Raw genomic sequence first — 22,287 nt, 5'->3', positions numbered from 1 at the left:
GAGTAGGATGGCCCCGAGAAGGAGGCTTGGGGAAGCCGTCAGAAAGGCTTTTGTGTAGTTCAGTATTACCTACTTCCAGTTTGATTTCTAGGGGTGTCCCACAGAGAGCAATATTTTGGGATTTTTATGATTTTCCTGTGAATAGCCTCACTATTCAGATATTTCCAATTAGCCTGGTTAATACGAGGTTGAAAGCAGAGGCAAGGAATAGGATGTATCTGGACCCTGAGGCATAACTTGTTCCTTCCATCCACCCTCTTCCTGAAGTAAAAATCTTTTCACAAAACAGTGTTGATACAAGCAATTCGACATGTATTTGTACTACTTAAAAAAAAAATCAAGCTCTTTAATTCTGAAAATAAATTGCCTTTTGGACAGAAACAGAAGGGAACGTTGTATCATCAAGGACTTTATTGGCGATACAAAGCAGCTAGTACATTTTATAACCTTAAAATCTCTAACAACATAGAGAAAGGGTCATGACTCAAAACTTGTATTTCCATCTGGATGATGGAGATTGACAACTTGAGAGGTTCCCAACAGAGCAAAGTCAATATAACCTATGTCACCTACTGACTAATGTACCTTCAAGCACGTTTGAAATAATACATTAGTTTATAGCTCCCAGGCCCCTTCGTTTTGTGCAGTACCACCTCTTTCTACGTGCTGTTCTGGTAGAGAGGCTCTAGTCTGCCCCTGCTCAGTGCATGTGCATCTCTGACCTGAGACGTTACAGTCCTGGACCACAGCGAGGAAATATACATTAGTATTTTTCTCTCTCAGTGTAACTGTGTGGCTTATTCCCACATCTCTCCTTTAAGGTTAGTTTGAGGTTAGACCTTGATCACTTCCTGATACCTTCCCATGAAAGTTTTCTACCTGAGTTCACTTGTCTTTTGAAGTTGAAGAGCTGGGAGTGTCCTGGATGGATGTATTTGTCATCAACAGAAAGCTGAGTTTTTTCAGATGGCTCATCAGAAGGGAAGTAAAGAATACAACTGTGGAAAAAGGTATTTTGTTACACAATCTGCAAATATTTGTATTAACTTGTAGAACAGGTTTGATAAAACACACCCCAAACCAAGATAAAATAAACATTCAAATAGCCTATTCTTCCTACTAATTCTCGGACAATGAAGAATGTGTTTCAATTTCCTTATCATTACAGATGATAAAAAAAAAGTTTATTGCGCTATATAGATAAAATTGAAAGGTGACAAGAACTGATATAATCAAAAAGTGGTAGGAATGGGAATAAATCATACACAACGATGTGTCTGCTGATATAGTAAGCCAACAAAATATAACCTTTTTTCCAAAAAATGTATATATTCTTATACATATTATTGATAATGATAAGGATGGACATAATAATAGCATACTTTTTAATTGAATGGCTGAATAAATAAACACTGATGATTGCTTTTATATAAAATTCTAGGAAAGGCAAAACTCGTCTATAGTGACAGAAGCAAATAGTGAATTCTTTGCTTTGTGTTACATAGTGAGAGATTATATTTAAGCCAAGCTGATAATGTAATCTTTAATACTGAAAATAGAAATACAAGTTTCCCAATATTCTCGACAGGTGACAAGACCACTGACTACCTCCAGTTCCCAGAACATTTAGCTGCAGGCCAGCCCCAACCATGTCAGAGCAGAACACCAGGCTCATCTTAACATTACAAATAACAGATTCTTTGAATGACACCAGCATCTTTAAACATATGGTGAAACTGAGCAAGATCTGGTTCTCAAGTTCAGACCATGAGAAATGAGGAGGAGGAAATTTATCTCTGAAGAGAGGATAATCCCATATACTTGGCATGTACCACAGACTGGGTGAACAGCTGATGGGAGGAGTAATTTAGGAGAAGAGAAAATTACACGGGAATTAGAGCCAAAGACTAGGGTTCAAATGTCACATTAACCCCTTACTAGTAGTTGAAGTAGTTCGACGTAAAAGTCTCCCATATTTCCCAAGTAGTGATTCCTTCACCTATAGAATTCAATTAATAAAACTAACTGTGAAGATAATTTTTGAGAATTAAATAAGAATATGTGTGATAAGTGTTTAATATAGGACATGTACGAAGTAGATGATAAAATATTTTGAGGTTAATTCTGAAAACATTATGTTAAATTTTTAAAAGTTGGCTTATATGTCATATGAGCTTTTCTTCTACTTTTTAATTTTTCTATTTTTCCCTGAATTTTTGCAGATGCACCAAATGCAACCTAAACACAAATAATGAAGCAAATGGGGTTCATGAGAAAAGAAGGTGAAGGATGGTACACATTTTCTATCATAGCTATGCTGTGGTACATAAGTGCTAATCATCTACCACTGGCCTCATTATCTTGCATTAAAACCGATTTTCTGTTAAAAATTATAGTATACATTATCATATGTCTTATGTTATTCCTTCTAAGGTTTTAATTTATATGATTGGCCTAGTGACCCACTTAGCAATCAAAATCTATAGTTTTTATTTTGAGAAAAGATACCTCTGAGGTACAGGTCTTCACAGAAAATGAATTTGCATCCACAGTCATGCTGCAGCGGCAGGTGACAGCTCCCCCTACTGACCAACAGTGTAGAGGACTATACGCATGGTCACACCCCTAAAAGCTATTAATAACTTACTGTGTGGGTCTATTGGTGGGAAGACCACTAGAGAAATACACACACATACACATGTATGCACACACACACAAAACGCTTTCTGCATGCATGCACACACAAAACTGTCCACATTTTCACTCCTGCCCCCATGCATAGGCTGGGCAAATGCTGAGCACTTGGAGGACAAGTTGATACAGCTGAATGGCATGCTCTGCTTGTGTGTAGCAGGAGTACCATCCATGTGGACTAATGCCGGTATTTAATAACAGCCACATAAATCTGCATCGCAGGCACCAAGATAAGATTTTAATTTCATCCAGTTACAAGGTTCTCAGAAATCAATTATGTCTGCATTAAATTTAAGTGTAACTATTTTTATAGTCTTTTATTAGTTTCTAACTGTGTCAGACTCGTTTTAATTTATTGAGCTATTTAATTATTCTTCATTCGATGTCTCCTCTGGGCCAGGCAGCATGCTAAGTTCTGGGTATGCAGCAATGAGCCAACCAGGCAAAATCTCTCCTTTCGTGCAGATGACGTTCTAGTGGGGAGGAATAAACATTTCCATTAATTCACACTCAGTCTCTGAAGTTTTCCATGTGTAAAATATTTCAAATAAGTAACAGTGAGTTTTAATCATCCCTTCATGAAGTTTAGAAGTACGAGCTTTGATTCACTTATGATAGCTTACACACTGCAGTTGACCTGTTCATTAGTAAACTTGTGGCTCTGTTTCCAGTTTCTTGCTAATGTTTTTAAATGGATCCAAAAGTGCTAATAGACAGACATCTTATGAAAATCAGATACTGTGAGATAAAAATGTGGAAGTCAGTGGTGCTCACGATATGGAACTTAGTGGGAGATATGTGTGTGTAGGAGAACTTACTACCGTTTCCTTAAGACCTTGATCTTTTTTCAGTCTCCCAAAATATAAGCTGTCTCTGTCACTAAATTCATCATTCTTCTCGTTTACAGGGGGTTTCAGAGAAACACGAAGTAAAGCGTGATTTGCAAAATCCCCATAAGCTTTGAAAGAGCAGGAAAGATCATCTAAACAAAAATGCCTGTGTACAGACCCGAGTGGGGTTCATGTTTAAGGTTACCTTCTATTAAAGCTCTGTTTTTAAGATACGCAGATTAGATTTTTGGAGCCAAAAGTTAACCTGTCCAAGACAGTATGTGAGTACGTTTATGAAGTCAAGAATTGGCCACAGCAGACGGCTGCTGGGTTACCACGTAGCTGCAGGCTGTTTTGATTACCATTGGGCCACTACCCATGGCCAAGTGCGGGGGAGGCATGAGATTTAGACTTCTGAGCTGCTCTCCTTGTTCCTAATACCTGCACAATGGGAAATGGGTAGCCTTGACTGTTATGGTCTCCCTCTGTGGTAAGGGGTTTGTTGAGGTTTTAGCCTATAGAATGCGCCCGAATAGTAAGGAGCAGAGATTACACTTAGCTAATGCAGTTTTGAGGATTCTTCCTCATCTCTCTGTAGAATGACCATGAGAGGAAAATAAAGATACTAAAGAGAATATCTGAAGCAGATCACGACCAAGTATAGTACAGAAGAACAAACTCTGGCAGGGTAGAGTGAAGGTAGTGTCAGAATGTAAGCTGTTTCCTAGAAGTGTAATTCTATATAAAATACTAAATAGACCCACAGAGATAATTCTAACTAGTGCTGGAAAAAAAAAACAACCCTTTTTATTATTAAAGTCCTTTACTGCTATAATCCACACATCTCTTCTTCCTTCCGCTGTTGGTATTCTTGATTGACAGAGGGAAATGGTTCACAACTGTTTGCAACTGCCCACTTTAAGGAAGGTAGCGTATGCAACAGAAAAATGCTAGTTCTTTCTCAGCCTTCAAAAGTCTTATCTTCGTGCTAAAGAGTAACGATTCACATAACTGCCATGCAGTTAGTCCGTTCTTTTTCCTGTTTGCGGGAAACTACTGCAAATCATGTATTTCATCATGTATTTATATTTTTAAAAGTCTGAAATGGAGCTGTAGATAATTCGGAGAATTCTATGTCTTTTCAATTGTCATTGTTGATATTGGGTCTTCTGGAAGAGGAAACAAAGAGATTTCACAGCCGCAACTCACTTTTTTCTTGTATACATACATATTTTTTTAATTGAAATATACTCAGCTTACAATATTGCATCAATTTCTGGTGTACAGCACAATGCTTCAGTCATACATGCACATACATCTAACCGTTTTCGTATTCTTTTTCACTGCAAGTTACTACAAGATATTGAATATAGCTCCCTGTGCTATACAGTATAAACTTGCTGTTTATCTATTTTATATATAGTAGTTAGTATCTGCCAACCCCCCCCCAACCCTGGTAACCATAAGTTTGTTTTCTATGTCTGTGAGTCTGTTCTGTTTTGCAACTCACTTTTGAAACTTCTTTGCACTCTGAGACTAAGGACTCGCCAACAGAAACACAGGGGAGAGTTAGAAGTTTGGGCCTGGGGGAGTCAGCTTGACTCATCCTCTGTCATCTCACCCATGTCAGGATGAGAAGTTATTCTCCTTAGTTGCCACCTTAATTTAAAATGCTTCTCATATGCTTGCAAAATTCACAGTGCACTTGACTAAAAAGCAATGTTATTTTTCTCTGGAGTTGCTTTTCAAAGTTCAGTTTGGGGAGTGAAGCCTGTATTCATTTACTATTGCAGCGATAACAAATAACCACAAATTTATTATTTTAGAGTTCTGCAGGTCACAAGTCCAAAAGAGGTCTCACTGGGCTAAAATCAAGGTGTCAGCAGGCTCTAGGGGAGAACATTTCCTGCCTTTTCCAGCTTCTAAAGCTGCATCCCCTGGTTTGTGGTCTTCCTCCGCCAGTGTTGAAGCCAGCAACCCAGGATCTCTCTGACCTTCTTCTGTTCTCACATCTGTCACATCTCTGTCTCTGACTCTCCTCTTCTGCCTCCCTCTTCCCCCTTTTTAAGAATCCTTCTGATTACATTAGACCCACCCAGAAAATCCAGGAGAATCTCCTTAATTTAAGCAGATAGTTAGCAACCTTAATTTTATCTGCAAATTTAGTTCTCCTTGGCCATGTAACCCAGCATAGTCACAGGTTTGGGGGTTAGGACATCCAGGGGGAGGACCTCTCAGGTGCCGCTATTCCCCTTACCACAGAGACTGTAGGTGAGAGGCACTGAAGTGAATTTGATACTATAGGGTCAGTTTATAAATCCGCACAGCAAAACTTGAATTAAACCTTTCAACCTCACCTTCAGATTGTGGGGCGATTTCATAGCTGATTTTGTTCACCTACTATTTGACCAAATGCTACAGCTGAATGAGTCATCTCTGTGTTAACTCACTCCATATATATTCTAGCTTACAGACATGATTTTAATAATATTCCCTAAAAATTCACTTTAACACTTTTTTAGACCATAACTGATTTTGAAGTATCTTTTTCCATCTCGAAAACAAGCATATATAAAGATAACAGTGTTTAAATACTGGAAACTTCACTGTTCTGCCCTTGCCCCTTTAGCTTCTTTCAATGTATATAGGCTCTGAGGAAGAAAAATGATAAATTTATGGAAGAAAGGGACATTCCTTCACCAAACAAAGAAACTGAAAACTGGGAGAGAGAAAGGTTAGGTTTAAAAAGTGTAGTTTATTATTCATAGTTTGGGCCCATGGAGTTTCAGTTAGAAGCTTTTATTGTACCCTGTGATAGCATGAACTCAAAGTTTCATCTGAAGTTTTTGTGAATAATAACCTCTCATTTTTTCAACCACAATTCGTGAAGCAGAGTGCTGGATTCTAGGATTATAAAGAGAAACGAGACAGGGCAAAGGCTTATGGACATGTAATTTCAGTGTAGGAAGGAAAGTGTGTTAAGAGAGATTTGTGAGTGATTAGAGGGGCACCAAGAAAGTGTATCTAACACATCCTGGAGAAGAAAAATAGAGACAACTTCAGGAATAACTTCCTAGCCAATAAATGCCTGAGCTGAGTAGTAAAGTGGAAAGAAGTAAGGGTAGACGTGAGCTCACACTCCACACACAAGGAAAAGCATCCACAGAAGTGTGAAAGTGTACCAGGAACTCCAAGCTTCTCATTCTCAGCGGGGTCGGCTTCTTCTTGTCCCTCAAGGTGCACTGAACAGACCATCTTCTCTGCGAAATCGTCCCTAATCAGCCTTACACAGTCAACCCAGTAATTCATTACTGTAGCACCCTATTTACTTCTTAACGGATATTTATTACAGTCTTTAATTATGTTCATGCACGTGTTTAGTGGTTTGCTTCTTTTCTCCCTCTCTAGAATGTAAACTCTCCCAGATGCCCTCTCATCATTACACTCCCCTGGAGTTTTCTGTTAATGAAATATCTGCAGTGATTTGGGCTGATAATTTCTTGTAAGGGTCTTCTTTATTCTTCCTCTTTCTTCATTCAGCTGCCCACCAACCGCAAGAAATTATGGTGGAGCTGGAAAAAGTCCAGAAAAATTTGAAACTTGCACATGGCCATCCAAATGAAACAGTGTCCCCAGGGAAGATGATTTCCTGGGATTTGGATGTAAAAGCGAACAAGAGAGCATAAACAAGCTTTTTTAAAACAAACAAACAAACAAGCAAACAAAAAAACCAAGCTGGGAAATGTAATCCTTTCTCATGGCTTTAGAATAACTAAAACGATTTTTAACATTAATCTGGTGGCCTTCAAGTAAGTATCTTTCTGATATTTGAATTTGTAATGCAAGATAGCATATTAAAAAAATTGAAACCATCACATTGCTTAACATTCATAAGGAATACATTTGAAGGCATTTATTTCATGGACACCCAAATGCATATATGCCATTTTCTTTTACATTTTTTTCCTTCAAAAGACTTTTGAAAAAGTACTTCACAATGTTATGTTGAGATGTGTTGTAGGTTCTGGCTGTTAGGTAAAGTACACTCTCTAGATAAGTGGCTCACTCAATTCATATTGTACCACAGCTTGAGAATCTTCAAAACTGTATCTTTGAAGGCAAAGATCTGTTCTTTCTGATGTGTAGCTTTTAATTTAAAGTTCTACCCAATCACTGGTTATAAGTAACATACACACACACACACACACACACACACACACACACACACACACCTTCTTAGGCTAGAAGTAAGGATTTAGACCAAGATTATATTTTTTATTTTCCTTTCTTTCCAGCATCTGGTAGTTTACAGCCAGACACGCAGCAAGTACATAAGACACACTTGATGAGGGCTCAGCCATAATGTCCCACTAGGCTCACAACCACAGCATCTAAATTACTGTGCAGGTAAAATAAAATGTTTCCTATCCCTGACTTTACATGAGAGATATTTTCACTTCTTTTATTTAGGAAAAAATTTGGTAAAATTTACCTGTAAGTAAGAAGCCTACATCTCAAACAGATCTTCTTAGGATTAAAGGGGAAAAAATAAGCCTCTTTTATCTTAGCAAGATTTTGTTCACAAACAGAACACTGCATTAGACCTAAGAAAGAAAGACATATAAACACACAATTATGTTTATTTCCAGTTGGACTGGACAAAATCAGAATAATGGAGCCAGCCAAGCCAGAGACAGTAATCTTCTTAATCAAGATCATCCTTTAAGACTACAGAAAAACTGAGAGGACATTTCATTTACATTCTCTTTTTTGCCCCCCTCAATGATTGGTATTATAATTGATCTTCAATTACTAGTGTAATTATTGATTTTCAGTGGTAAAATGCAATCATTGGTTGTCTCACAAATTGCCATTTATTCCCTTGCTAATATTTAAATTTTTAATTCATGCCAATATAACAAGTATTTATTTTATTCTTACTATCACAACCTTTTCAGATTTACTTCCTTGTTTACAAGATTTTGGTCTACAAGCAACATCTTAGTTATAAGCTTAACTGTTCCGTTCCCAAAACTTCATGTAGTAGTGGATAAATAAGTGACTCAACTACAGTAGATATTACAGGAAAGAATGTTTCCTGTACTTACTTATCTTTGATTCAAGAGAGAACATGAAAAGAACTTCAGAAGAAGCAGAAGTTTTTTCAAAGTAATCACATTATAACTGAATAGTGTTTCAAAAATATATATATATATCTATAGTATCCACAAAATGCATCTTCAAATTACTTAATTGTTTCTGTTTTTTAAACTTCATAGCACCTGATAAATCACCATGGATTCCACAGGAAATATTTCAAGATGACTCGCAAATTAATGAGTTAGTAAGCTAGGCTCAAAGCTCAAGAAACCCATAAAAATGTTATGAGAAAGCACTTAACTTGTGATTTTGCAAGCCCTGGAAGAGAATTAATTTTATGACAAAAATTAAATTAAAGAAGTATGCAATTATGAGTTTTAATTAATTTATTTTTATCACCTCAACGCGGTACTGCATCCCACACTTCTTTAAAGCACTGATGTTTCATAGCATCAGAGCAAATTAAGCATGAGACAGTTGGCTGAAATCATTTGAACTTACAGTAACAAAATATCAACAGTAAATATGGATTGTGACTTAGAAGATATATAAATATATGACTCCCACTGGCTGTAACATTAATTGCTGAAAATCTGCCACTGAGTTTATGCAACTAAAATTTAAGGTCATATGGTGATATACCTCAACATTTAGACTATTATTGAGAATAATAATCATGTACTCTTCATGAGAGAATAACTTTATTTCTAGAAGACAAATGGATAACTCAGTGGTAGATATGGTGTGTATTTTTCTTTTATGATACTTGTGCTTAGCCAAGATCCAGAGAAAGAATACAGTGAAAAAATGTCTTAGAATTATGATTGAAAATGCAAAATCTCTCAAGCCATTTTTAAGATTCAAAACACTGTGCATCATTACGTATCCATTCTTTCCACATGTATTTATTAAGTTAATGGTGACTATCACCTAGGAACACTTTAGTTAATAAAGTGTTCTTTTTATATTTACCCCATTTTGTTTGTTGCCTATTTAGAATACAGGTAGAAACTTTCTGGGAAACATTTTTTTTTAAGTCTGGTATTACATTTTATAAAGTTATTCTTAGAGCTGTCTTTCTCCTCTCATATAAGCACTCAGTTACTTGAAAAGATTTGACTACAACAGCAACAAAACCCTCAATTTATAGTTTTAAACCATTTCTCGCAATGTCTGGAAGATTTAAAAAAATATTTTCAAAGCACATATCTCCGAATTTAAAGTATATGATATTTTATACATGACTCTTTGCTTTTTATTAAGTGCATTTAATTGCCACCTTTTAGTACATTATGACATAATACTGTTTGCTAAGATAGTCTATTTATTTGAAAGGATGCTCAGTAACACAGTAAAAGGTAACATGGTGTTATTTTAATATAGACTTTTTCTTGTGCTCTTTACCATCATCAAGACTGTAGTACGTCTGTAGCGCAGTTGATTAGAACATTGGGATAATCATAGGTTTAATTTATGTGTGGGCTGCATGGTGTAAGTCCCTCATTGGCCTTTAATTAAAACAGCTAGTTATCTTTCAAATGCTAAGGGCAAGAAAATGTTGATGGATTAGTATCTTAAATCTTGAGAGCCTTCTAAAAACAGATGCTGGAGTTATGATGGCCATTATCAACTTTATATATAAAGTATTTATAAGTATCTTATTGTTAATGTTAGAGGAATGTCTTAGTAAACATTTAAATGTCACATTTTACCAGTCATAATTCCAAATTTCATGCCTGGTTTTGTTTGGTTTTCTTTTTTCTTGTCAGTGACTAATGGCTAAAGTTGGGCAGATTAATGCCAGGTTAATGATCAAGTTTGTTCTCAAAGTTAGTATTTATATTTATAATTAATTACCTAAGTCCAGGAATGGTGAGGTCTAGAACCTAAATCATTTAAACGGTTGCTCGGAGCTTAGAGAACATCTACGGACAAAATGACATTTAGTGGAAAATCTCAACAATAGGCATATCTTAAAATAAAACAGTGATTTGTTAAAGCATAACATGTATGCATTTTAAAAAATTACTTGTTTTGTCCGAACAGAAAATGCAGGTAGTTTTAGCACACAACACAAACTTTTACAGCCTTTAAAAAAGAAAACATAGAATTTGGAAAAAAGTTTTGACTCTTTACAAAATGTGAGTAATATTTTGTTTTAAAAAATAACATGGAAATAAAAATGGTGTTACAACAGTGTATAACTACATTGGAACAAAACAAAGAAGTTCCCTCAAGTTCACGGGGTGAGGTACAAAAAAGACTTGGTTTTCTATAGCACAGAGAGTTGCCAAAACCAGAGTATAGCGCTAAACAAACACGGTCTCAGTTCACTTGTTTGAATTTTATTTGAAAATTTTTAAAAACCCAATGGTTTGTGTTATGTAATATAAAACACAATTAGTGCTACTTGCACACTGGGGTGGGAGAGAATGCAAATGCATTTGGAAAAGTCACAGAATCATAGGTTCTCAGAGCCATAATGAATTTCAAATGACTCTCTTGATTCTTGAATCCTTCTCATAACTTCCCAGCCTATTGGCCATTTAAACTTTGTCCACATGTCTCATGGTGGAAGAGGATAGTTGAATAGTGGTAAGGAGAAAGTTCAAAGTCTGTCAAAAAATGATTGATCACTTTTTTGTCAGGTCCACATTATATACAGTGATAATCCAGCTGTATGACAAAGAATCTATCAGTTACTCAGAAAAAGAAAATGATGCTGAGATATTTGAGCACAAGAAAACAGATAATTGCATATGGGCAAATATTTGGTTCCATAAAGCATTTTTTCAAATGTACCAGAGAACCTTGAAAGGTACTCTGAGCGGTTATGAATTTATGAGACGTATTCTTGGATTTTATTTTTTATATCGATCACTAGTTAATAAAACTACTGCTTTCAATGTGGAGTCATAGCTTTTAACCAATCCTGTCTTACTGGAGATTTGCATAAAGAAGACAATCTCTTGAAATATCTGAAAGCAAAGCAGGGAGAGGAATAATAGTTTGAGACCTCAGTTATAACCCTCTGCCTTTTGGTAGGCATTCCTAAATCTCCTATAAAATATCTTGATGTGTTTATTTTTATTGTATTAACTTTCTCAGTGTTGTGATTTTGTTTTTTAAAATTCAACAATTTAAACTCATACCTAGTAAATGAATCACTCTATCTTAATGTATCTAAAGACATGAAAGTATTATTTCTTAAGGAATAATGGGATCCCCAATTTTAAAGCCATTTTATTTAACACAACATATTGCCTGTTACACAGAGCACATTAATTCCAATATTAAAATGTACTGTTATAATTCTCAATATCTTTGTGACTTTCTAAACTGTACGGTTGATGCATTTGTGTCAAATCTTTTCAGAACTCTTATGATGGCTAAACTCATATGAATCCTCAAGACAGAGAAAATAACACTGGATTGCATTAAAATGGTAAGTCCCCCAAATTAATTATTGCAGATAACCCACCATCACAGACAGGTGTAATTAATAATTAGTGATTTTCATTATGGGCTTTCAAAATCCATAATGTGTGTTACGTCTGGTTATACACTGGTCCATCTGGGCTATTATGGAAAGTAAAATTTTCCTAAAACTGCAAATTATTTAAAGAATAAAATTGACTGTAAGCAAAATTTTGTCCATTCACAAATACTGATGAATGTTTTACTGTGTACCAGATGCTGATTTTGTTAATCAGCTTTTTTGTGGTATAATTTCACTAAAATGAGCCCTATAAGTGTATAGCTCAATGAATTTTAACAAATGTATATACCCGTGTAACCAATACGATGATCAAGACATAAAAGTTCATCACTCTAAAACGTTCCCTATCCTCACTTCCTCATCTAGGCGACCACTGACCTTTCTGTTATACATTAGTCTTGCCATTCTAGAATTTTGTATAAGCGGCATTGTTCAGTAGGTACTGTTTCGCATCTGGTTTTTTCATTTGTATTTGGCATAATGTATTTGAGATCACCCATAGTTTTGTATTTCAGTAGTGTGTTTCTTTCTATTGCTGTGTACTCCTACTGTGTGTGGATAGACCAGAATTTGTTTCCCTGTTTACCTGTGTTTAGACTATTTTGCCTTTTTCCTAGTTTTAGGCTATTATGAACAAAATGTGATAAATATTTATGAATATGTTTTTATATGGATATATGTTTTTATTTCTCTTGGGTAAATGCATACATACAGCGTTGCTAGGTCATATGATCAACTTGCATTTAACTCCAAATGCTGTTTTAAGGAGCCGAGCTCAACTACTAGAGGTTGTTCTTTGCCATGTGGCCTCTCCAGACCTCTCACAATACAGAGCTCACTTCCTGGAGGCCAGTATTAGGATCTGTCTGACTTAAGGGGGGGCCCTGTTCCCTCTTGTAAAGGGCTCACCTGATTAAGCCAGACTCACCAAAGGTGATCTTCCCTTTGCTTAACTCGAAGTCAACGGATTAGAGACCTTAATTATATCTGAAAAATTCCTTTTGCCATAAAATGCAACATAATCATGGAAGTAATACCTCATTATATTCACTCACTCAAAGAGAAGAGATTATACAGGGCATATACACTAAGGGTCAGGTGTCTTGGCAGTCATTTTAGAACTATCTACCACACAAAGAAATTCATTGGATTTGTTCAAGTTTATTGACTTTACTCTCTCCATTTCCTCTCTTAATTTAAATGGTCATTTTTCCGAACTGAATGAGAGTGGTAATTTTGCCACACAGAGGAAAGACTTGAACTTCCATTACCCGAGGAGGATGATGGCTCATGTGTTCTTGTTCTGTTTATAGGGTGTTCACTTAAATCATTTTAAAACAGCTACCTTAAGGGAAAAGAAATTTAACCTTAGTAATTTTCTGGTTATAATAATAGTATTTTATGACATTAGATTTCTTTGACTTGGGGTTTATTTGTTTCTTTTGGGTTGTTATCTGAGTTATTTAAATGAATTCAAGCTCATTCTTAGACTTTCCCAACATTAACAGTCTTGCCCACCTTTAGAACATGACAAATATCAAAAGATACCACTCACTCTAGACGACCCATAAGTCTGCAGAAGAAACAGAGAAGCTAAAAGAAGATTGGAAGGATGAACCAATAAGCAATTCTCTCTCTCAATGTTAAATGTAAATCAGATCAAACTCCTCTTTATTTGGAATAGATTGAGATGGTATGGTTCACAGCAAAATTCTTAATCTCACCTGTTCGAGCACATACATAAAACTTGAAAGCATGTCTAGTCAGTCGCCATCAGATCCAAGAGATATAATTTATCCCAAGCAAATTCTGCCCATTGGTGGAAATTTGGGAATTACTTCTCTAATCCATCCAATTAATTATAGGTGCTGTGCTATTTCTTAATTTTATGTTTTTGGACTGTAGCACCCAAACTCTTCAAAACTGAAATAAATGCTGTTTCGTAGTTTTCTGTGCTAAATGCATTAAAGGGGTATGATGCTTATTTCTTTTTTTATTGTTTATTTTTTTTAAATTTAAGGTATACAATATGATGATTTAATATATGCATACACTGTGAAATAATTACCACAATAAGTTAATTAACACATTCTTCACCTCACAGAGTTACCATTTCTTTTGTATTCTTTTGGAAAATATTCCACCACATCCCAAAGAGAATATATAAAATCAGAAAGCCAAATAAATGCATCTCTAGAAAATTCTGTATTATCTATATTAATAAATGAAAATAATTGTATAAATCATTGAATAGAATATTTTGTAAAGAAAGCATTTATGTATGATATTAGAATCTGTTTTGTATTTGTAATATAATACTAACAAACAGTGAAATGCAAAATATTTTTAAATTTCATTACCAGGATCAAATCTCCCTGGTTAAAAGTAAATAAATCTAATTAAAACAACAATAGAAGACTAGAAATGTGTCTAACCCTTTGGAAAGTCAATGGAAATAATTTAGTCAAGACTAAAAGAATCTATGGTAGGGCAGTAAGGAAGCTGGCTTCCCCACCCTGCAGACCTGCTCTGTGAGACTCCATGCCTGCCCTACCCTTTCCATTCCCTCAAACATCGTCACAAAGGCTCTTTCTGTACTTTATAAATTTGGCCCAAGTCAAAGCAAAGAAAAAAAAGTCTTCTTATATTTATTTTTGTCCTTTCTGCCTATTGCATAAAAAATAGTCAATGGGCAAACTGAGAGAACAGTGATAAAGTAAAACAAAAGAAAACAAAACAAAGAAAACAGCAGCAACAGCAGCATGTGGAATCCAGGCATATTATCCAGCCTGAACTGGCGAGATGTGAAATGACGCCAACAGGATGCCTTTGGGTGGTTGAAATTTGACTTCAATACTTTTAATAGTCAAATACCTAGAAATTAAAATGCCATAGGAGTAGAACCACGTACAAACTGAATCTAAATATTCATTTGAAAGCCAGTTCACCCACTTCTAAACTGCAATTTTAAACAAGTTAATTAACTCCTCTGCCTTACAGTGTTTTCATCTTAAGCTCCGGGTGCACACACTCAGCTACATCAGAGGGTTGTTATACGCTGACGATAGGACGATCTTAGAGGAGTGCCTGGTTGAGAGTGCACGCCTAATAATTTTAGCTATTAGCATTATTTTTTTTAAACACAAACTTGGAACTATATTAAAAACATTCTAAGCATTGTCAAATGATGGCTTTAATGTTTCCAGAGCTCATGAATAGATGTGTTTATGTGCTCATTACCTTGTATTGCTTCTCTTAATAAACATTGTATTTCTTTTTAGATTTCTAATAATCAATAACTGGGGTTGATAAATCATAATAAGTACTAGAACACATTAATTTATAAATCAAGAGGCAACTGATTAAAGTTAGTATGTCCTGGTTTTGATGTTCTGTAAGCTAGTAGAGGTATTAATTAGTTTATACTTATGCTAATTTAAAATTCATGTAACAAAAAATCAAGTATATTATTTCCAAACCAATAGAGTCTTAAAATAATTATTTATTTAAAAGAAGAAAGATCAGGGAAAGAGTGAACAAAACATAGAGAAAGCAGGACATACACAAAATAAAATTACTGGAATTAATCCAGACATATTAGTAATGAAAATACATGTATGTAAACTGAAATAGTTATGATCATTCTCATTGCATTTGAGCACAGAATAAAACTTGTATGGCTTTCTATTACTGGTGGCATTGTTAGACGCTATACACTTTGGTAGAAGGAAATTTGGCAATTTGACAAAGCAATCTGACAATCACTCTGATAGTTTATATAATAGAAAGATCAGAAAACGTAGAGAAAGCCATGAATGCAGTACATTATTTAAAATTCTAAAAAGGGAAGGAGGGAGGGAGGGAGGAAGAGAAAAGAAGAAAGAAAGGCGAACAACTTAGTGCTGCTCAGAAATATAGGGGGATGTTAACATAAATTGTGATATATGATCATTTGCTAGATAACTTGGCAAGTATTTGATGCCAAAGAGACTATGTAACACTATGGCAAAAAATTACCATCAAATAACAGAACTGTTTTATGAACGCCATAATTACAAAATATGTATAATATATGCATAGAAAAACAAAAATATTTTAAACTATGTACATGACTGTTTGGAGTCATGTAAATATGGGTGACTTTATTATCCAAACTTTCTACAATGTGATTTAAATTTACATTAAAAGAAAGGATTTCTTATTTCAAAAATAGCCTCAGTGTAGTGTACCCCAGAATCTTTCTGAAGATACATATCATAAATGAGATGGTCTCAGTGTTTTTGGATTTGCTCAGGTCTACATTTCACAAGTGGCCATCTGAAAATACCGCAACTGCATTTCAGGCTGACTTTTCTCCCACACTGCACTCGCCTCTACATAGCACGGAGAAGCTAAAGTATACAAAAGTCAGATCTGCCATTTCTACCAAATCTTTTGGAACAAACTTAATAATGCTGCATCTTGTGTTATGATCTTGGGCAGAACACGTCACCTTTCTGTGTGTTTGATTAAATCGGGGTGGAGGGTTAGCTGTATGACATCTAATCTCTTGTCTCTAATTATCTGTAATTCCATCTCATTTGTCCCTTTCATTTTCAAATGGAGACAAGCAGAATGATAGCCAGTATAAATACTGAATTATACTATTTCAACCCTAATTTATCAGGTCATAGTCATCATAGTAAGGATCACAGAGCTGAAAGAAACTTCAGATACAGTATAGTCAGCCTTTCTCTCAAGGACTCTAAGCTCTAGAGAGTAGTGCTCAAATTTTATTTAGAAAGTTAGTAATAAAACTGAGAGTGAAATCAAGATTCTGGGCCCTCTGTCCAGTAAATAAAATAATATCTACAAAGTGATTAACAGAGTGGCTGTCTCATAGCCATGGTAATAATGCTTTTTTCCCCCATTATACTGTACACAATGGATATTCTGCTATATACTGAGACAGGAAATAATGATTAGATATATCAAATAACTTTTTGAAGGAAAACATTAGAATTTCAAGGATGGGAATAGTATCACTTTTTATTTGCAAATAATTTCATGTTTTCCAAATAGTTAATTCAAAAGGCATTTATTAAGTTCCTACCACATATAATCCCCGTGCTATGGTCTGTTAAAGCAATAGAGATGAATGAAAATAGAGACTTTGTCTTCCCAGGGCTAATAATAAGGGAAAACATTTATTGCACATTTACTGTGTGGAAAGGTGCTTTGCCAAAAAGTCTGTGTGCATATATACCATTCAGTTCTCACAGCATTGCTAAGAGTTACATATTATCAGCATTGCCTTTTTTCCAGGTGAGAAAATAGACTTGGGGAGTTTGTGCAGCCTTGTAGCTCCTTAATGGAAAAATTGGGATTCAAGGGAATCTAGGGGTAGAAATGCTAAATATTAATTCTAAGTATTAATATTTAATATATGAAACAACATCGTTCTGAATCTTATTAGTCATGAGTCATCATTTTAAGGTGATGACATGACATGAACCTTTTTCCCCTCATCTTCAACCTGTCCACGTCATGAAAGTATTTGTTTTAGACAATTGTGTATGAGAATTACATTGAGAAAGGCAGAGTATTTCTAATAGGTAAAGAGAAATAAAAAACACTGACCACAGAAGCAACAGAAAATAAAAGGGCATAGGAGGGAGAAAAAGCAAGAAAATAAATGAAAGTTTAGGGAAAGAATCAGATTTGAGGTCTTCGGTTTTTTGGAATCTGGGGCACTACAAACCAATCCCCAGTAGGTGGTGCTAGAGTATATAGAGTCTAACATCCGAAAAGGCTGGCAGGGTCCCTTTCCTCCCACGTACAAACACGAAACAAACCCACAATTGATCAAACACCGGGAGTTGAGCCTTGACTATTTGTTAGTGATGCCAGCTTTAAATTAAATGATATTTTCAGCCATATTATAAAAAAGAGACTGTTTGGAATGTGGAGCTGTTAGGAAGTGCTGGAATGCCATCACATGTTGCAATCCTTTATTCAGCACTTTTCCACTGGGGTTTTCTTTCAATATTCACAGATGTTTTCCGTGGCCACTTCATAAGTACAAAGCCATTGGAATTTTAGAGATTCTCAGTTCCACGTAGTAAAAGTAATGTAAAAGGGCATTTACAGATGCTCACTTCCTCGGCCTATTTCTCACACTGAAATAAAGAATGAGAACAGTACAATTTCAATATAACATGACTTCAGTTAAGAACACACTGACAGGTTAAAAAAGAACCAAACTCAAAAAACCCAACTTTTAAATTTCTCAATCAATTAGCACAGTTATACGTCCCCAAAAAACCAAAGACCTGAAAAAACTAACAAGCATTCCATTCTCGGCCCAGGTTAGCCGCCAACAAATATACGTTCATTGAAGTGTCATCTGTCTGTGAACCCTGATGCACCAAGATAGAATTTCTAATGTGTCGAGGAATGATCACTCGTCATTTTTCAGTACAACAGTATCTTTAATTTAACTGTAAGTGAATATTTGACAAGCTATTTATAAAAAGTAAACATATCTTCATTGGTTTGTTATCAAAAGCAACATTCATCTGTCTGTTATTCCTGGCAGAATCTTTCCAACTCAGTTTCATGGGCTCATGGGAGTCAAGAGATGGTTCCATTTTTCTAATATCCTGAAGGGTACAGCTAGTATGAAGGGTTTAGAAAGACTGCAAGAGAATATGGTGCATCTGCATATGTAGAAGACGTAACTTTTACATAAATGAGTGGTGACATTTGTAATTTAAGTTTTCTTCCTTCTGGTTTTATATTTCAGGAATAATAATTTTAAAAAAACAATGATTGTAATAGGATTATAAAGGTCAGGCCCCTGATGGAGGTTTAGGGCACTCCTTCAGTCACCCCACTATGCCTGAGATCCTGGACTCTCAGGTTTATAGACTTTGCAAAATTTGCTGGACTTCCAGATGGAACAGAAACCCAAGGCTCTCAGATTTCAGTAGCTTGTATGCTATAAGGCATCTAGACGTAACCAAATGGGTACCGAGACCAAAGGGCTTCCCCCATATGCTTTGTTTTTCATAAGATGAATGTGAGTGAGAGAGCACCAGAACAGATTCAAATTGAATCATCTTGGGATTGGAGCTGAGAGAAAGATCTAAGTTTATGTTTAAAATAAATGCTTTTTCTGAGATGTTAGACTAAGATAATTTAGTTCAAGTTCAGTTTCTCATTCTGAGATTTTTTTCCCCCGCCTAGGAATTATTTTAACTAAGTGTCCATCTCAGCAAAGGAAAGTAATATTGGTTTCAAAGAAAATTAGAAATATGAGGAGAGAAGAGAAAATTATATGAGGATAACTTTTTCTTTTTTGAATATTCTTGACCGGGGTAAATGCATTCATTGCAGGATCAAATGACAAAATAAAAATTCAAGTAAATATTATTATGTATCAAACTAGTTCTTATGAAATGGAAATCAGAAGGGTGGAACCTGTGGATTTTAGTAAACTTGTTACCTGCAAGAAAAGAATCATGTTTGGGCTTTCAGAATGTGAGCCAAGGGGTACCCTCATGGCTGAGTTATCCAGTGAAATAGAGACATTATCGTCTGCAGCATTCTACATAACAAGGAGGTGACAGACAGGAAGCTAGACAAGAACCTACCCTGGGTCGCACCACTACCCGTTTAAGCTCATTATGTTCTCTTCACACCTACCTTTCTCCAGTTCCTCAAGCAAACAAGGTGTGTGCCAGCTTAGGGTTAGAATTCTCAGGGGTAATCTTTCTTCTTCTGTTCTACCTCAACTAGAGCGAGGGTCAAAACAAACAAGTACTTTCACCATCTCCATTTTAAAGGAAAGGCACTACCAAACTGGACAGAAAATGTTAATTAAATACTACCAGACAAGTCAGATTTACCCATCAGTTACCTGCGTTTACAAAGAGTGGGAAAATAGCTCAAAGACGATGTTCTAGGCTAAAATCTGACAGCGTGTAGTTTCTACCAAACACAACATTTTTATCTACACGTCATTAATGACCTCTACACTGAAAAGTTTAATGTCGTTTCCCAATAATATTTTGCTCCAGCTATTAACAGCTTTTTGACATAATTAATGACTCCCTCCTTTTTGAAAAAAAACAAAATGTTTTTGCTGTTCCCCTTGCTGGTTCCTCTTGATTATTTTCATTCGCCCTTCTCCCTCGACCCGCATTGCTTAGGTGATTTCATCTAGTTTCAAGGGTTTAACTACCCACCTTATGCTTAAAATTCCTAATATTTTCATGGAAACGCCTGACATCCATACATCCATTTTTTAAAAATTCACATTTACTGTCATGTTGCCATCTTAAGGCTGTGTTATCCAAAATTCAACTTTGATTTCTTTCAGTCTATCCTTTAACACACACACACACACACACACACACACAACCTCTGATCCTCATGCACGTCCAGTTACTGAAGCCAACTGTGTAGAGTCATCCTGGATATCTCCAGGCTCATTCTCCACCCTTCCACACCCTGCTTCATAGCAATGAAAGCACACCTGTAGGAACTAAATCAAGGTTCTTCCTTGTCCTTTGTTTCATAATTGGTTTCAGTCAATAGGGAGCCTTTGCAGAAGTTTGGAGGGAGGTCACAGTACTGATTCCCTTGTCTGTATCCTTAAGGGGGCCGTTTGGGGATGGCTGCTTTCTTTACGGCTAGTCTATTATAACCCCTCTTAAGATAGGTTGTTATCCTGGACTTTCAGCTTCATTCTCAGGGCACTGCACTATTCTTTGAGTTCCTTTATACCCCACTCACATCTTTCTAAATAACTCCTTTATTAAACACACGGCTCATCATCTTAATTGAATATGCCATATCTTTTCCGATAGAACACTGATACAAGCCCTCTGTTTCACATCCAGCAAATTCTCTTCATTCGTTTTCATAATATATCGAATATGATGACTTCTCACTTAGAGTTCGCTGTCCAGGCACCATCATCTCTCTTCTGTGTTATTGTAATAGCTACTTCACTGATTTTCCCCTAGAATCTGAAAGCCCAGAAGAGTGTGCTATAATGATGTACAATTTTTTTTGAAACATAACATTTATTTCTTCTACACTTACCTTGTCAGGGTCATTAATGACCTCCACACTGAAAAATTCCGTGTCATTTCGCAGTGACTATCTTTACACTTGCCCTCCTATGATCTATTCTCATCCGTGAACAGAGCAATCTTTTAAAACAAATTATTCATATCCCTCGTGACTGAGCCCCCTTCATCTGTTTTCTGTCTCTCCTGGAGCCTCACTACTCCAGGCCTTCTGGCATTCTTGCTAACTTTTTAAATACGTTAAGCATTCTCATGTTGCAGAGTCTCTTCACTTGTCTGGAATGTGCCTTCCTTGGGTATCCATTTAGTCCCTACGTCACTATGACTGCATAAAAAGTCACCTTAGCAGAGGAGACTTTGCTCACAATTATATAAAAGGGTGTCCTCATCCCTTTCCACTGTCATTCTCTGCCCTGCTCTACTTCACAGTAACTCATAGTTCTTATCACCACTTGATATCATTTAAATTTTGTGTATAGGTTTATTTGCTCCGTCCTCCTTGGAACCTAAGTTCCATGAGAGCAAGATCTTTGTCTGTTTTCCAGTGATGTTTCTACTGTGTCTAGAAAAGTGCCTGGATTATAGTCGTACCCAGTTTAACCTGTGGAGTGAAATGGAAGAATGAATAAGTGAGTTATCAAATGATACCAAAGTTATGTTTGGAAACCCTGAGTGATAGTCAGTCCTAATCCTATTTGAGTCTCAACTATTTTTCAACAGGAAGCAAAGGAGTTCCCTAAATATAATCTCAAACATGATCAAATGTTTAAAAGCTGTTGATTGGTCTCAGTGTGACTTTAAAGCCGAAACACAAAAAAATCAGAATTGTGCAATAGGTTGTAAGGAAATGGATAATAAAGAAACCAGCTGGATAAACAAGATGGATACAAAAGAGAGTGCAGAACACCATAGTGGGTTCAAGTTATATTTTCATGGCGTAAAGGAACATAATTATGCTATTTACAATTAATGTTTGTTTTTTAATTAATAAAAAGGCCTTGAATAAAATAATGATTGTCAGGTGAATTTCTAAACTCTCTGTTAGAAGGGAAGTATTAATATATTAAATTTCTATTGTACAGGAATA

General features: G+C 35.7%; 1 long non-coding RNA gene across 1 annotated transcript in view; it reads left to right on the top strand.

Annotated features, from left to right (window-relative positions):
- LOC116152655 (uncharacterized) overlaps positions 1–22,287 on the top strand; it is an 87,443-nt gene that overhangs the window by 28,200 nt on the left and 36,956 nt on the right. The window contains exon 2 of the long non-coding RNA XR_004136217.2: positions 12,000–12,069. This is a non-coding gene — a long non-coding RNA (uncharacterized LOC116152655). The remainder of the gene's footprint in view (positions 1–11,999; positions 12,070–22,287) is intronic.

Source organism: Camelus dromedarius, chromosome 10 (genome assembly GCF_036321535.1).
Source record: "Camelus dromedarius isolate mCamDro1 chromosome 10, mCamDro1.pat, whole genome shotgun sequence".
Taxonomy (NCBI): domain Eukaryota; kingdom Metazoa; phylum Chordata; class Mammalia; order Artiodactyla; family Camelidae; genus Camelus; species Camelus dromedarius.
This window is presented reverse-complemented; position numbering and strand designations above follow the sequence as displayed.